The sequence below is a fragment of the Nannobrachium achirus genome (assembly GCF_963921795.1).
Source record: "Nannobrachium achirus genome assembly, chromosome: 16".
NCBI lineage: Eukaryota > Metazoa > Chordata > Actinopteri > Myctophiformes > Myctophidae > Nannobrachium > Nannobrachium achirus.
In genome coordinates this window covers 55,358,514-55,374,290 of record NC_137823.1, presented here as the reverse complement: position 1 = coordinate 55,374,290, position 15,777 = coordinate 55,358,514, and positions in this window count along the sequence as shown.

The following is a 15,777-nucleotide window of genomic DNA, read 5'->3' as shown; positions in this document are numbered from 1 at the left end:
GGTCACTCCAGGCCAGAATGAACAGGTTTTTCCTGTCCCGTACGTGTAAAATATCAGTCCAGAATGAATAGGCTTTTTTGAAAAAGTAATAATGATTAAACAAGATAATTGCATATATGAATGCTGTCCTTATGATAAATGCAACAAGAAAGTTTCTCCATTAGAAAATGGTAATTATTTTTGTATTTATTTATTATTGTATTTATTTATTATTATTATTATCGTCGTTATTATTACCCCTATCGATAAATCGGTTCACGAAGCCGAGGTCCTAGGGCTGGTGTACACGACAAATTTCCAAACCCCACTGTGTGTTCCCTGGGGGCGTGAAAAATAAGGGGGTGGGCTCTACATGTCCTCTGGGACCCCATCTACGTATGGACACCACTTGTTCGCCCATCCGTCTTACGGATGCTTTTTTATTCCATTTTATTTGTTTTAGGGTCCTATCTTGCAGTTCAAGCATATTTCCACAGGGTGGCAGGCTACTTTCCCAACCTACTGGAGGTGAACATGCAGGGGCGTCAATTGGGTATGGCAAGCTATGGCAGCTGCCATACCTTGGCTACAGGGGGGAAATAATTAAATGTACTTTTCATCGTGCCTGTTGCTAAGGTATGGCAACATGATTGGTGTCTTGCAAGACACCAGTCATGTTGCCATACCTTAGCCTTTCCTGAACTGACGCCGCTGTGAACATGTGTACACAGCCAGCATATTACTCAATGCCAAACTTCAGGGTTAGGGTCCCTCCAGGGACCCCCAGGGCTTATCTCCCGATTAGGACACTTTCCAGCATAGTGACATGCAGAACAAACTGTCCATATAATATGGTTTACATAAAAGTCAGTTGTCTTTCACACACACACACACACATATATATATATATATATACATATACATATATATATATATATATATATATATATATATATATATATATTTCATTTATTTATTTCATAAATATTTTTCACAATTGGGTTTGTGGGGGGAGCCATCCCTGCTTCAAGCTGTCACAGCACGGCACCAACACTTCAAACTAGTTAAAAAACCCAATACAGCAGATCTACAAGCACCTCACAGATCTACAAGCACCTCGCACATGCCAGGGACAGAGTTAGGTTGGCCTGCATAAGCCTTGCTGTCAACAGACTATACTACACCACTCAGGCCACCAAGCCAGGTGTGGTCAATTAGTGCCTTCTTTTGATCAGTGGCTTCTGCTTGATGAGTGGCACCAGTCTGTCTTTGTTCACTGGTCAGTCAAGTTCACTGGGAGAGAATATGTTTCAGATCAGTGCAAGTGTATTTGTTTTCCATTTGGACTTACTGTGTTTTGTTGGTACAGTATGCGTGCGACTAACATATTTCTGATAATTCCAATTTGTTTGTTGTTTAATTAGCCGGATTGTGAATGCCCTGCATTTTTCTTTCATCTTTAGAACCACACGTGTGTAACAAAACAGAGTGGTGATCATTTGGTGTGGGTGAAGAGAAGAAAAACATTTCATTAAAGGAGTAGTTCACCCCCAAAGTGACTTTTTTTCTATTGAACTCAAGTCTCCATGGCGTGAGTAATACATTGAAAAAATAAGTCATTTTGGGGGTGAACTACTCCTTGAATGTCAGTTTTGTGGTGTTTTGACTGGACACCCTGAGGATATTGCCAGATAGACAGACAGACAGACAGACAGACAGACAGACAGACAGACAGACAGACAGACAGACAGACAGAGAATTGTAGGCCTTGCATTTATTTGACTTGGTTCCAACAGATGGCGAAAATAGCTAATCTTCAAGCTCACAATGCCTCACTGTTTGGACAAAGAGTTGAGGCGTTACATTTTGTAAAACACGGCCTTGTGAAAATAGCAGATCTACATGCTCACAACACCTCACAACGCAGGGCGGCGTGAGCATGTAGATCTGATATTTTAACAATTTCTGCCCCTAATATTTAATTTATCATTTTAAAAGTATTAAAAAGTCCTTAAATTGTCTCTTTAGAAATGTGCAGATAGCCTCTGTACACTGTTGAGTGGAAAAACAATGTTTCACATTAAGCTAAACATTTGGGACCACCCAAGATCATTTGGAGACCCCTCTAGGGGTCCCATAGTTGAACCACTGACTTATAAGGGGAGTATGGAGACCCCTCTAGGGGTCCCATAGTTGAACCACTGACTTATAAGGGGAGTATATGAGGCTGGATACGTCTGGAACACTGCACTAGGCTCTCGCCAGCTCTGTAGCTCTCCACACTTGAACAGTTGTGTCCTTAAATTCAATTATAATAATTAACCCCTGTGTATACGGGCAATAGTTTTACATGACTTTGTGTACACAGCCAATAGTTTTACATGAACATGTTCAGGCTTTAGTACTGTACTGTCTCGTGTAGCCCAACAGAGCCCATCACAGCACAACACGGCCCACCAGAGCCCAATACAGCCTACCAGAGCCCAATAGACTCCAGCAAACCAAAGTCCAGCCCAGTCCTGCCCAATAGGAGTATAGACCAGGGAAGGGGGGTAGTTAGATGACTCCACCAGGCCATTACAGTGACTGTAATGGCAGACCAGGGTAGACAGGACTGCACCAGACTCCACCAGGCTGCTCCATGCTCCAGCCAGCTCTGTAGATCCTGTGTACACGGCACTCCTAACTCGAAAGGTCAAGGAAAAGGGTCGTTTTAGGCGTCAAAACAGGCCCTTTGTCCTTAAAATTAATAAAAAAATCAAAAAAATATGTTTTGTTTCAGGCAGGACACACGTTTCATATTTGAAGCATGCCCGATCTGATGAAATGGGTTTCGTGTCTCTCCGACACTTTGAACCCTTTACGATTGCGAAAAAGACACCGAAACCCGGATTTTTGTCCTTAAAATCAATAAAAAAATCTAGAAAAATCTGTTTGTTTTACGCAGGAAACACTTTTCATATTTGAAGGATGCCTGATCCGATGGAATGGGTTTCGTGTCTCTCCGACAATTTTAACCCTTTATGATTGCGAAAAAGACACGAAATTTGCACGCCACCAACACGATTACACATTCTTTCGGATAAAAGACACTTATTCTGACTTACTTTTTGACGCTGAATCCAACAAACCCGGGCTCGTGTCTCTACTACACTCCTAACTCGAAAGGTCAAGGAAAAAGCCACTGTGTACACGGGCAATAGTTTTACATGACTTTGTGTACACGGCCAATAGTTTTAAATGAACATGTCTAGGCTTTAGTACTGTACTGCCTTGTGTAGCCCAACAGAGCCCAGCACAGCACAACACGGACCACCAGAGCCCAATACAGCCTACCAGAGCCCAATAGAGTCCAGCAAACTTAAGTCCAGCCCAGTCCTGCCGAGTAGGAGTATAGACCGGGGAAAGGGGGTAGTTAGATGACTCCACCAGGCCATTACTGTCCAGATCTGGCTTGAATAGGCCAGACCAGGGTAGACAGGACTGCACCAGACTCCACCAGGCTGCTCCATGCTCCAGCCAGCTCTGTAGATCCTTGCACATGCGATTAACCACTGTGTACACGGGCAATAGTTTTAAGTTTTACATGAACCCTCAGAGGGACACTGTGGGCTTATCAAGTGGTCCATGGCCGGTTCTCAAAGTGAGGTCGGGGGCCCCACAGTGTCCCTCTGAGGGGACACGGCACAGACCGTGTACACGAAGGGCAGGAGCAAGTGTTCAAGTCCCATAGAATCTAAGTCACCAGTAGTTTTACATGAACCCTCAGAGGGACACTGTGGGCTTATCAAGTGGTCCATGGTCGGTTCTCAAAGTGAGGTTGGGGGACCCTCAGAGGGACACTGTGGGCTTATCAAGTGGTCCATGGTCGGTTCTCAAAGTGAGGTCGGGGACCCTCAGAGGGACACTTTGGGCTTATCAAGTGGTCCATGGTCGGTTCTCAAAGTGAGGTCGGGGACCCTCAGAGGGACACTTTGGGCTTATCAAGTGGTCCATGGTCGGTTCTCAAAGTGAGGTCGGGGGACCCTCAGAGGGACACTGTGGGCTTATCAAGTGGTCCATGGCCGGTTCTCAAAGTGAGGTCGGGGGGCCCACAGTGTCCCTCTGAGGGGACACGGCACAGACTGTGTACACGAAGGGCAGGAGCAAGTGTTCAAGTCCCATAGAATCTATGGGAAATGTACACAGGCGTGTATAAAGTCACCAGTAGTTTTACATGAACCCTCAGAGGGACACTGTGGGCTTATCAAGTGGTCCATGGTCGGTTCTCAAAGTGAGGTCGGGGACCCTCAGAGGGACACTGTGGGCTTATCAAGTGGTCCATGGTCGGTTCTCAAAGTGAGGTCGGGGGACCCTCAGAGGGACACTGTGGGCTTATCAAGTGGTCCATGGTCAGTTCTCAAAGTGAGGTCGGGGGACCCTCAGAGGGACACTGTGGGCTTATCAAGTGGTCGATGGTCGGTTCTCAAAGTGAGGTCGAGGGACCCTCAGAGGGACACCGTGGGCTCATCAAGTGGTCCATGGTCGGTTCTCAAAGTGAGGTCGGGGGACCCTCAGAGGGACACAGGGCTTATCGAGTGGGAGCACAAAGTTGGTGAGGGGGGTACTAGCTACAGTAGGATGATCAGGCTTGTCGAGGCCAAAGGGTGTACTAGAGTCTTAATAGGCACCATTAGGTTGTTCTAGGCCATTGTCTGCCCTTTAGCTGCTCACACAATTGAGACCAAACACTGTGTACAGGAGCCTTAGTTTGTGTGTACATGACCAATAGTTTTAAATGGATATTTCTAGTCCATCGCACACCGCTGCCTTGTGCACCCTTGGTTGGTTCGTCTTTGTTTGGGAAGGAGGGACTTTGAGGATGTACCTCACTTTGAGAACCGACCATGGACCACTTGATAAGCCCACAGTGTCCCTCTGAGGGTCCCCCGACCTCACTTTGAGAACCGACCATGGACCACTTGATAAGCCCACGGTGTCCCTCTGAGGGTCCCTCGACCTCACTTTGAGAACCGACCATGGACCACTTGATAAGCCCACAGTGTCCCTCTGAGGGTCCCCCGACCTCACTTTGAGAACCGACCATGGACCACTTGATAAGCCCACGGTGTCCCTCTGAGGGTCCCTCGACCTCACTTTGAGAACCGACCATGGACCACTTGATAAGCCCACAGTGTCCCTCTGAGGGTCCCCCGACCTCACTTTGAGAACTGACCATGGACCACTTGATAAGCCCACAGTGTCCCTCTGAGGGTCCCCGACCTCACTTTGAGAACCGACCATGGACCACTTGATAAGCCCACAGTGTCCCTCTGAGGGTTCATGTAAAACTACTGGTGACTTTGTACACGCCTGTGTACATTTCCCATAGATTCTATGGGACTTGAACACTTGCTCCTGCCCTTCGTGTACACGGTCTGTGCCGTGTCCCCTCAGAGGGACACTGTGGGCCCCCCGACCTCACTTTGAGAACCGGCCATGGACCACTTGATAAGCCCACAGTGTCCCTCTGAGGGTCCCCCGACCTCACTTTGAGAACCACCACGGACCACTTGATAAGCCCACAGTGTCCCTCTGAGGGTCCCCCGACCTCACTTTGAGAACCGACCATGGACCACTTGATAAGCCCACAGTGTCCCTCTGAGGGTCCCCGACCTCACTTTGAGAACCGACCATGGACCACTTGATAAGCCCACAGTGTCCCTCTGAGGGTCCCTGACCTCACTTTGAGAACCGACCATGGACCACTTGATAAGCCCACAGTGTCCCTCTGAGGGTCCCCCGACCTCACTTTGAGAACCGACCATGGACCACTTGATAAGCCCACAGTGTCCCTCTGAGGGTCCCCGACCTCACTTTGAGAACCGACCATGGACCACTTGATAAGCCCACAGTGTCCCTCTGAGGGTCCCCCGACATCACTTTGAGGACCGACCATGGACCACTTAATAAGCCCACAGTGTCCCTCTGAGGGTCCCCCGACCTCACTTTGAGAACCGACCATGGACCACTTGATAAGCCCACAGTGTCCCTCTGAGGGTCCCCCGACCTCACTTTGAGGACCGACCATGGACCACTTGATAAGCCCACAGTGTCCCTCTGAGGGTCCCCCGACCTCACTTTGAGAACCGACCATGGACCACTTGATAAGCCCACAGTGTCCCTCTGAGGGTCCCCCGACCTCACTTTGAGAACCACCACGGACCACTTGATAAGCCCACTGTGTCCCTCTGAGGGTCCCCCGACCTCACTTTGAGAACCGACCATGGACCACTTGATAAACCCACAGTGTCCCTCTGAGGGTCCCCCGACCTCACTTTGAGAACCACCACGGACCACTTGATAAGCCCACAGTGTCCCTCTGAGGGTCCCCCGACCTCACTTTGAGAACCGACCATGGACCACTTGATAAGCCCACAGTGTCCCTCTGAGGGTCCCCCGACCTCACTTTGAGAACCACCACGGACCACTTGATAAGCCCACAGTGTCCCTCTGAGGGTCCCCCGACCTCACTTTGAGAACCGACCATGGATCACTTGATAAGCCCACAGTGTCCCTCTGAGGGTCCCCCGACCTCACTTTGAGAACCACCACGGACCACTTGATAAGCCCACAGTGTCCCTCTGAGGGTTCATGTAAAACTACTGGTCGTGAACACCAACTAGGGCCTGTGTACATATGGCTCTCTGCTGCCCCCCATTGAGAAACTATAGACGGCACAGACCGTGTACACGAAGGGCAGGAGCAAGTGTTCAAGTCCCATAGAATCTATGGGAAATGTACGAAGTCATGTACAAAGTCACCGGTTGGTACACGAGCCATAGTTTTTTCCATTGTAGCTCCCTACAGTGTACACGACTTTGATTATTATTATTATTACTATTATTATTATTATTATTACCCTCATTATTACTACTAGAAGCTGGGCCGCCCGAACTCGGAACAATGTAAATAGGGAATGAATGCCCCGCCCTTTAATGCAAACCCCATTATACCTGTTTTCATAGGACCCGTTTTGACCATCTGTCTGCCTGTGTCCATTTATGCCCATATATGGAGATATCTGTATCTGTCTGTCTGTCGGCGTCCATTTTATGTCCATATATGGAGATCACTGCAGTTATAGTTCTGGGTAAATTTTATGCCCATATATGGAGATATCTGTCTATCTGCGTCCATTTTATGCCCATATATGGAGTATCTGTCTGTGCCTCCAACTGTGTTGCAGACACAGTGCCGGTTCCCCCTTTAATGCAAACCTCATTATACCTGTTGTCATAGGACCCGTTTTGAACATCTGTTTGCCTGTGTCCATTTATGCCCATATATGGAGATATCTGTATCTGTCTGTCTGCGTCCATTTTATGCCCATATATGGAGATCTTTGACCATCTGTTTGCCTCTGTCCATTTATGTCCATATATGGAGATATCTGTATCTGTCTGTCTGCAATCCATTTTATGCCCATATATGGGGGCATTCATTTTATGCCCATATATGGAGAACGCGCGTGCCCGTGGGACGAACGGTTCTCGAGATACGCGGATTACATACATACATACACACTCACAGAGATTTTTTTGTTGACTCATGTGTCCATTTATGCCCATATATGGAGATATCTGTATCTGTCTGTCTGTCGGCGTCCATTTTATGTCCATATATGGAGATCACTGCAGTTATATTTCTGGGTCAATTTTATGCCCATATATGGAGATATCTGTCTATCTGCGTCCATTTTATGCCCATATATGGAGTATCTGTCTGTTGCAGACACAGTGCCGGTTCCCCCTTTAATGCAAACCTCATTATACCTGTTGTCATAGGACCCGTTTTGAACATCTGTTTGCCTGTGTCCATTTATGCCCATATATGGAGATATCTGTATCTGTCTGTCTGCGTCCATTTTATGCCCATATATGGAGATCTTTGACCATCTGTTTGCCTCTGTCCATTTATGTCCATATATGGAGATATCTGTATCTGTCTGTCTGCAATCCATTTTATGCCCATATATGGGGGCATTCATTTTATGTCCATATATGGAGAACGCGCGTGCCCGTGGGACGAACGGTTCTCGAGATACGCGGATAACATACATACATACACACTCACAGAGATTTTTTGTTGACTCATGTGGCGTACGTGATGTCAGAGCCTTTTATGAAGTGATGTCACAATGAGTCAGAGCTTTCGCCGATTTCCTCCGGAACAGCCTGATGTCAACAATCAACCCCGCATAAGGATATTCCGAACGTTTCGCGCCGGTTCGGGAAAACCGCGCGTCGGGTCGGGTCGAGACCCGGCACACACGCAGAGACTTCTCGCATTTATAGATAGATAATAGGCCTGCCAATGTTTTATTTTCATTATTTCAATGTTTTCATTTTAGCAAGACACACACACACACACACACACACACACACACACACACACACACACACACACACACACACACACACACACACACACACACACACACACACACACACACACACACACAGAGACACACACAGACAGACAGTATGTTGCTGTGAAGAGGTGAGTGGGCCGAGCTCTAGATGTGAGTGGCCCGAAGGGCCGCCAACTTCTTGTAAGATACAGGCTCTCGGCTAGCTAGGCTCTCGCTGCGCGCCCGTCACTGCTGAAGCAAACTGTAACCTGATACTTTGGTGACGAAAATTGCGTAGGAGACACTCTGGGGAAAGATTTGCATAGCAAACCCACACATTACTTTTCTACAAAGTGTACATCGTGCGAATACAATAGCTTGAGGAGAAGCTGCTAGGAACATTGGGGTAAAAATGCGCGATTTTTGTGCAAAAGGTGGAGTCTTTAGATGCAGTGTAAATGTGATTCTATCGCGCAGGATGCTTAGTTTTGGCCTAATTGTGTTATTATTATTATTACTATAATAGGCCTGCCAATGTTTTATTTTCATTATTTCAATGTTTTCATTTTAGCAAGACACACACACACACACACACACACACACACACACACACACACACACACACACACACACACACACACACACACACAGTATGTTGCTGTGAAGAGGTGAGTGGGCCGAGCTCTAGATGTGAGTGGCCCGAAGGGCCGCCAACTTCTTGTAAGATACAGGCTCTCGGCTAGCTAGGCTCTCGCTGCGCGCCCGTCACTGCTGAAGCAAACTGTAACCTGATACTTTGGTGACGAAAATTGCGTAGGAGACACTCTGGGGAAAGATTTGCATAGCAAACCCACACATTACTTTTCTACAAAGTGTACATCGTGCGAATACAATAGCTTCAGGAGAAGCTGCTAGGAACATTGGGGTAAAAATGCGCGATTTTTGTGCAAAAGGTGGAGTCTTTAGATGCAGTGTAAATGTGATTCTATCGCGCAGGATGCTTAAAAATACTTAAAGAGGGTCGCTGTGGGTTATGGCTGCTGAGATGATTGCATAAATAACAGAATTGTTTTTATTAGCTTGAAGGTTTATTTTTTCTTTATTCTTTTATTCATTTTTTGGTTCATGCTTAAGCATGAACCAAAAAAAAATAACATTCCATCTTTAAAAGTTTCCTAAACACAGCTTGGCAAAAACACTCAATTCATACTTGGCCAATAGTACCTAATATAGAATTGAGTTAATACTGTTATATTTTATAGCTCAATGAGATCAGAACTGGAAGAATGACCAAGATATGAGATGAATAGCACTTTTCATTCATAGGGGAGGTGTCATTACCTACCAAACACTAGGGGTGGCACTGTTTTTCCTGGTGGCACCATTAACAGACTTGTATGTGTGACAATGAGAAATGTACTTGTGTTGTTCAACACACACTAACACAGACACAAGCATACCTAGATTTAGCTTTTTATTGATAGATATATTAGGCCATAATTTATTTCCTGCATTATTTCATCCGCGGATATCCGAAATTAATTAATAATTATATTTGATTGATCCAAGTTCCATGTTCAACATTAATAATAGCAGGGGTCTTCAACAGGGGGTCCGGGACCCCTAGGGGGTCCTCAGAGTTACTACAGGGGGTCCTCCAAATATTTGAGTGATAGAAACTTTTTCTCCTTTATAATAAAGCACTTGAACACTAGCGTCCATATTCTGAGAACTTTTTAGCCAAAAATAGCAGATCTACAAGCTCTGTTAGCTTGTAGATCGGCTATTTTCGGGCAAAGGTTTGGTGTAGAGGGGGAAAAGAGCAGACTAAGTACAGAGTAAAGGTCAAATTTATTAGGTAATGACGGCTCAAGTGGTTTAATATCTGAAAATAAATTGACATGAATCCGAAATGCACCGATGATTGTGCTGTCAAACGATGAAACTATGGAATCTTTGAAAAGGTTGTGGGGGTCCCTGCTTCATCTCTCAACTAAGGGGTCCTTGGCCTGAAAACATTGAAGACCCCCGAATAATACCATAAGGTTGGCAGAGGGGACACTGGGTAAAAATTTAGGGTTAGAAAAGTAGTGGGATAAAAAAAAAAGTTGCATTATAAATTATTGTTTGATGGTTTGGAATTGAAAATGTACTTGAGTAAAAGTGCAAAAGTAGGCCTAGTCTATTAGCATTAAGATATAGGTCTACTAAGTACCAAACACACAGTACAGTACAGTTAGTAAAAAAAGAAGAAGAAAATAGCCAACATAAAATAGGTCTAAAATGGACTGTGGATTACTCATTTTGTCATTTATATCTGCAAAGATCTAATGGGTGCAGGAGAATCCGTGAGGGAAGGAGTTTCCCTCTGATTATGTCCATATATGGTCATCTATGTCATCAAATCCCTCCCTCTGGGTTGAAATATGCTCCTCCCAGACGCAGGAAAGATGTCAGATGCAGACGTTCTGTGGTTACCATTGGATTAATACAGATAGATTGAATGTCAACATATGACGTTTTTTTTGCGAAAATATGTCCGACATCGACGTAAATTGAGTTCCCGATACGTCAGTATAGTGACGTTTTGGTCTGGAGACTGGGTTGCGATACTGAGACTGATCACTGGCGCCTGTTTATTGGAGCCAAGGGGAGCAAAGGCTCCCCCAATCTGCCAGTAGGGGGAGCCCGGCTCCCCCTCCCGCACCCCCACCCCCCCCCCCCGTCCCCCCCCCCGTCCCGTCCCGGGCCGCGCTTCTACAATATCTTTCAATTAATTAATTCTGCGACTGGTGGAATGACGACGCGTGCCACGGGAGCTCAGACAGAGAGAGAGAGAGAGAGAGAGAGAGAGAGAGAGAGAGAGAGGGAGATACTGTTTTAAGAAGAGCTAAACCAGGCGTGTCCGTCTTCCTTTAACGTTCGGGTAAGAACACACTCGCTCCATGGTTCCCCCCCATGGCCTGGGCTTGGGCTAAGCCAGGAACCCACTGCAGCGAGTGTGTGTTCTAGCCCGGACGGTAAAAAAAGACGGAACGCTGCTGTGTGATATCTGTTGTTGTTGTGTGGTTACTGGAGTAATTAAGTAAAACTCGGAAGAAGTTTTGCGGCGAATATGGTTAACAGAACGGCAACTTTTGGAATTTGGAAGGTTCAGATGGAGGAGGAATTGAGATAGCAGGAATGGAGAAATGGGTGAGTTAATATGAACAGAACTGAACAGAACTGACTGCCTGGTGTTAGCATAACATCCAATGTGAAGCCCCAAAGACACCCGAAAATTAATTAATGAAGGAAACCCGCCTTAGTTGACTTTATACCCGAAATTATCCATTTTAGACGACTTAATATCCGCAAATACCCGATTTTTCGCGGCGCCGCTTTGCGGCGCCGAAATGTCCCCTGTATTTGTGCTCCCCCTAGTGGGGACGGAGTTAGGCGCCGGTGAGACTGATGAGACTGTAGCAGCAGCAACAAGAGCCACTATTATTATTACCCGAATCATTATAGCATTCAAGATGTCAGCACAAACTGATTAAAGTGGGTTAGACTGGAAGCCTGGAAATGAAGTCAGCCATTGCTTCTGGAGCTTGATCCTGGGTGCTGAACCAGCTGCATGGTGTTTTGATGAGAGCAGGCCTAGCCATGAAGAGTGAGGTAGAAGTCTTCATAGACAAAAACAACAGTTTGGAACTTATCAAACCCTAACTAAAATGATAAAGAAGAAAAAAGGCTGATGAGCTGCCTGCAGCTTGCAGACTCTGAGTGTGAAAGCTAGAGAGCACAGACTCCACAGAGAGAGCACACCTTGCTTGTTGCATGCTGAAAAGAGAATGACATGGTTCTTCTTCTTCTTCTTCTTTTACGTTTCCGGCAGTGTAGACGCTGTACGGCGTATTACTGCCCTCCACTGGTTGGTGGTTTAATTACTCATATTCTTCCATATAGCCCAGTGTCATGCAGGAACTGCAGTACTGCCTTTGTAATCTTCTGATGGTTCTCACTGTGCCCAAACAAAGTAAAAGAGAAAAAACCTCCACTCCTATTTCTGCCATGCTTGTAAAAAGCCCCTGTCTCTCAGTCTGATACTCCCTACACTCCAGGAACACATGTGTCACAGTTTCTGACTGCCCGCACTGGCATAAACCAGTGTCGTGCTTCCCTATAACAAACAGGCTCCCGTTCAGTCCACTGTGCCCCAGCCTGAGTCTACATAGCTTCACTTCGTCCCTACGAGATGGGGTGTTGCAGTTACACTCCTTGTTCACTTTTGGCTGTACCTTGTGATAGTGTCTCCCCTTTTCCTCCCTCTCCCAGCCTGCCTGCCACTCGTTCATTAGCCCTTCTCTAATTAGACCCCTCAGTTCCACCCTCCGCAGGGGTAAGTTAATATCTATTTCCCTATCTAAACTTTCCTTCGCCAGGAGGTCCACCCTCTCGTTCCCTTACACCCCAGCGTGCCCCGGGACCCAACACAGAGTCACCTCACAGTCTCCTATTCTTCCCATGACATTTTGAATTTCTATGACTATGTCAGGCCGGGCCTTACTTTTTCCCCTTCTCAAAGCCTCTAGTGCTGCTGCAGAGTCGGAGCATATTACTACTTCATTTGGCCTCTCCCGCTCCACCCATCTTAGTGCCCATAAGATTGCCATCATCTCTGCTGTGAACACCGAGCTCTCATCTGATAGTCGGACGCTGTATTTTTCCTCCAGCTGTTCTATATAGATGCCAAAACCTGCCCTCCTCCTCACTGGATCCCTTGATCCGTCTGTGTATACTATTACCTTACTTGCCCTAGCTACGTTTAGGTACTCCTCAACTCTCCCCCTCACCTCACTCTTATCTTCCTCCTGCAGGAAACGGAGCTCCACTTCAACCTCGGGTACCAACCACGGTGGTGTAGGAGGCCACATTGTTTGTTCTGCTATGCCTACTTGACCAAGTCCTAGTCTCCCTGCCCACTGGTTTACACTTGCTACAAATGGTTCATATTTTTTCCCTCCCTCCTCCTCTAGCAACAGACATCTAGCTGGGAATGCAGGGCTGCTCCCACATACCCTTTGACCAATACTGTAGTCCCAGTTTAACACGTCTCATCCATAATGGCATTTCGCCCATTTCGACCAGTAGGGCTGGTATGGGTGACGTTCTGAACGCCCCACAACAGTGCCTCAGCGCCCTGGCTTGGATCACGTCCAGCCTACTTAGTACAGTTCTTGCTGCTGCCCCATACACCATACTGCCATAGTCTAGGGCCGCCCTAATCATGGCCGGATAAATTAAATGCAGCGTGTCCCTGTCTGCGCCCCACTCACACCCAGCCAGGCTTCTCAGGACATTAATCACTTTTCCACACTTCTCAACTGTTTTGCTTACGTGCACTGCCCATGTCATTCGCTCCTCAAACCAGACCCCCAGGAATTTGAACACCTTGACTTTTTCAAGTGGTGACCCATATAGTGTCAATGCCACCTCTGGTTGCTTCCTTTTAAAGCCGAATATGACATATTTGGACTTGGCCGCTGAGATCTTAAATCCCCACGTGTTGCCCCACTCCTCTACTGCCTGTAATGCCTTCTGAGTCTGTTTTAAAATAAACCCCACATTACGACCCCTTTTCCAAATCGCCCCGTCGTCAGCGAACAGGGAAAGGCCAAACCCTCCTCCTATTTTAGCAAAGATATCGTTAATTATTATATTAAATAGGACAGGAGAAATTACACTCCCTTGCGGGGTACCGTTCTCTATACGTACTACTTTTGATCTGGTGCCTCCCACCCGGACCTGAATAGTTCTGTCCCTTAGGAAGTCCTGCACCCAATTAAGCATTCTTCCCCTAACCCCTAGGTCATACATTTTAATTAGAAGTCCCTCCTTCCACAGTGAATCGTATGCTTTCTCGATGTCCAGGAATACCCCAACAACAACCTCTTTATTTCTAAAAGCCCTCTTTATGTCCTGGTCCAGTACTGCAATTGACTCCATGGTGGACCGCCCATTCCTAAAACCATTCTGGATATTGACAAACAGCCCTCTGGTCTCCAAAAAGTGTACTAATCTATTTGTAACCATTCTCTCCATGATCTTACACAGCACTGCTGTCAACGCTATGGGCCTGTATGACCCTGGGTCAGACGCCTCCTTGCCTGGCTTCAAGATCGGGACCACTACTGCGTGCTTCCACTCTTTTGGTAAGCACCCCTCAACCCACACTGTGTTTATTAGACATATGATCTCATCCTCCACCTGATCATCAAGATGCTTAAACATTTCATAGGAAAGCCTGTCCCGCCCTGGGGAGGTGTTTCCACCGGACCTGATGGCATCTCTCAGCTCTTTCCTGGAGAACTGTATATTCGTTGGACTGTCATTATCTGTGTTATTTTCCAATTTCCACCCATTAGCTGACAATATCTCTGCTCTCCTCCTACACCTCTCTTCTCCTATGCACTCAGAACTATGCACCTCCTGGAAGCTGTCAACAAGTAAGTCTGCTTTCTCCTTATTAGATACTGCCTCCACCTCACCCTTCTGTAACACTGGCATGGACCTTTTTTTGTAAACCCCAGACATTTTGTGCACCGCTGACCATAACTGTCCTAGTGGTGTCTCTGGGCCTATCTGCTCACAGAATGCCCTCCAGCTGTTCCTCTTTTCCCCTTTTATTACTTTCCTTGCCACTGCTCTTAACCGTTGGTACTCAACTATGTTTTCCATCACAGGATACTTCTTTTGTTTTTTAAATGCCTTATTTCTGTTTCTTACTGCTTGATCGCACTTTTTGTTCCACCAAGGTACCCGCTTTCGGGCCTTGGGCTCTTTTTTCAGCGGGATTGTACTACTGGCTGCATCATGGATCATAGCACACAACGCGCTGTTCCACTGGTCCACTGAACCGTCACTGTCTACCTCTAACACTAGTGTATTTGCCTTTTCCTTGAACTCCTCCCACTTGGCCTGCTTAAAGTTATACCTTGGAACCGTCTCTCCCTCTTCCCTTCTCAACTCCCTCCCAAACCCACTCAGTACTGGGCAGTGGTCACTTCCCAAATTATTTTCCCCTACTGTCCACTCCCCGACACGAGCTAGGCTGGGGGAGGCTATAGTTAGATCCAAGTGACTAGACGAGTTCCTTGCTACATCGTGTCTTGTCGGTCTCCCGTCATTTATGACAACCAGCCCATGCTTGTCCACCCAGTCCTCTACTACCCCCCCATTACCATCTCTTTGGCTACTTCCCCACAGCGGGTTATGTGCGTTGAAGTCTCCTGCCCATATTACTGGGCCCCTTACCTTCTCCATTACTTCGTCGAGTTCTGACATTATCAAAGGCTTACACGGGTTATAAAAGTTAACCACTGTCAAACTCTTACTAACATTGTCATTTCCTGCTCCACTTGCCA